The 2,632-nt window shown below is 39.3% G+C and overlaps 1 pseudogene; it reads right to left on the bottom strand.

Moving 5' to 3' along the window:
* Positions 1-1,407: 1,407 nt before the first annotated feature.
* LOC119520824 lies at positions 1,408-2,361 on the bottom strand (annotated as a pseudogene).
* Between the last annotated feature and the right edge of the window lie 271 nt (positions 2,362-2,632).

Here is a 2,632-nt window from a genome sequence, read left to right as displayed (position 1 = left end):
ATAATAAAGTGCCACTTTTCTTAGATTCATGAGAAAAAGCCGTTAAAGAATCGGTTTTGTAATAGATGAGTTAGAAAAGAAGGGGGTGTGAATGCAGTGGTGAACCACGGTACATTTTCAAATATCTTTGAGAGAAACCTTGGTGAATACGTAAATGTGGGAATTATGGGGAAGAAGGAAGATGGTTCCTATTGCTACATTAAAACAGGATGGACAAATGAGCTAATTCCTCCTTTACAGTCTCTCACACATTTATTCAGGTGTAAGGGGATCGAGAAGGGAAAGTCTCACTTGGAGCTTGCAGAGCACTGCTGTTCTCCCTCATGGATTTTGGAATGGGAAGAAATAGTGAATAGACATTTACCTGATGCTAAATAATTATTAGGCCTCCTCCACCATGCCATCTCATCCAAGAAGACTATTATCCTATTGCTCCAATATTGAAGCCCCCTCAACTCACCATAATGAGCACCCCATAGATCATTTAATTTGAAAAAGTTTATTGAAAACTATGTGCAACCTTGGGAGGGGGGAAGATAAAAAGTTAAATTACAGCAATTACTATCCTTAAAATATGCCAATTAAGTCACAAAACCACTGAGTTATTCCTCCAGAATTGTCATGGTTCTCATATTATTATAATGCCTGATAAGATTCTCTCACATATCTTATTTGATGCTGTTGACATCCATATGAGCATAGTAAGTTATATGTATTAGATGCTGTGGTACACTGCCCAGTTTTGCTTTTCAGGGTTGAAGTATTGAAGTAGTTATTTCCCCAGCTGCCCAGCACACCAGCAGCTGATGGTTCACAGCTGAATTCTTCTTTGGGACTTGCCCCTGCTCAGAGGAATTGCCTTGCCCAAGACTATGCCTAAGTGGATAGCCCACATTCAGAATTGGCCATTGGGGAAGTACAAATACCTGACACTTTTATCACAATTTGAGACACACTGAAGAGTGGTCCCAGCTCCAGAGCTCCATATAGTTTAGCTGAATCTGCTGTTACAACTTTATCACAATTCAGTTTCTTCTGTCCAATCCTGTTTCCCTCATTCCTTTACAGGTATTGTTCCTCTGTGCACTCCTCAATAACCTTCCTGCACATCCATATCAGTTTCAGAGTCTGTTTGCATGGAACCCAACCAAAGTCATCCATTTATATATAATAAAACTGAGGCCAGTAGAGCTAAATATTGAAGCTGTAACTTAAATTCCACTCTGTTAATTCCATATGTTTTGATATTTTATTAGACCCAGCCATACCATGTATATATAGCTAAGATGCCAGGAGACAAAACAATACAATTCATTTTAAATCATCTGCCTTAACACAATTAAAGGCTTAATTAGAAGATAAAATTAATTAAAAATTATAATTTCTTCTATGTTAAGAGGATGGGCTTTAGAGTACGTGTTTCTGTAAGTTTTTTTTAGGGCTTCTTTCCCATCCTTATTTTTTCAAACTGTAGATAAGGGAATTTAGCATAGGGATAACCACTGTATAAAAGACAGAGACAACCTTATCCTGCTCCATTGAATAGCTGGAGGTGGGTGCAGATACATGAAGAGAATTGTCCCAAAGAATATGGTGACAGTCATGAGGTGGGAGGCACAGGTGGAGAAGGCGTTTTTTCCTGCCCTCTAATGAGGGCATCCTCAAGATGGTGATAAGGATGTATAGGTAGGACACGAAGACAATCATAACACAGCTAATGACACTAAAACTGAAGAAAGCCATGATGACAATGCCATTGATATGGGTGTCAGAGCAAGAAAGTTTGAGCAGAGGTGGAGTGTCACAGTAGAAGTGGTTGATCCAGTTACAGCCAGAAAAGAACAATCTGAAAGTCATCCCCATGTGGATGGCTGCATTCCCAGAGCCTGCTAGGAATGAGGTAACCACAAAAAAGAAGTAAATTCTCCCAGACATGAGAACTGGGTAGAGCAGAGGATTCCAAATGGCTGCACAGTGGTTATATGCTATCATGGCCAACAGGAAGCACTCAGTCCCCAGGAAGGAGCCAAAAAAGTAGAACTGGGCAGCACATCCATTGAAAGAAATGGCCTTATTCTGAGACACGAGGTTCACTAGCATCTTAGGAGTGACAGAAGAGGAGTAACAGGCATCAACAAAGGAGAGGCTGCTGAGAAAGTAATACATGGGGGTGTGGAGAGAGGAATCAATCTTAATCAACATGATCATTCCCAAATTACCCACCATGGTTGCCATGTAGATTAACAGAAACAATCCAAACAGGATAACTTGTAGATCTGGGTTTTCTGAGATTCCTAAGAGGATAAATTCTGTCACTTCTGTCTGATTCCTACCCTGAGTGTTTTTTATATGTCTGATCATCTGAGCTGTGGTAACAGAAAAGATAGAAGATGGCATTTGGTTAGAGGAATATATGATAGTGCTATTAACAAATTTTTACTAATATATGCTCATACATGCTCTAACAGAAGAGCATAAAGTGAAAATGATGAACTTGACGTCAAGTCACAAAGCCTGTATCTGAGTACTAACTAGCTTCCTTGAGCAAGTGACTTAGTATCCATTAACCACAATCTGACATTCCTTCCAGCATTAACCATTTATTGAATAATAAAAAGGAATTAAGATATAA

This window comes from Choloepus didactylus, chromosome 26, assembly GCF_015220235.1.
Source record: "Choloepus didactylus isolate mChoDid1 chromosome 26, mChoDid1.pri, whole genome shotgun sequence".
Lineage (NCBI taxonomy): Eukaryota > Metazoa > Chordata > Mammalia > Pilosa > Megalonychidae > Choloepus > Choloepus didactylus.
This window is presented reverse-complemented; position numbering and strand designations above follow the sequence as displayed.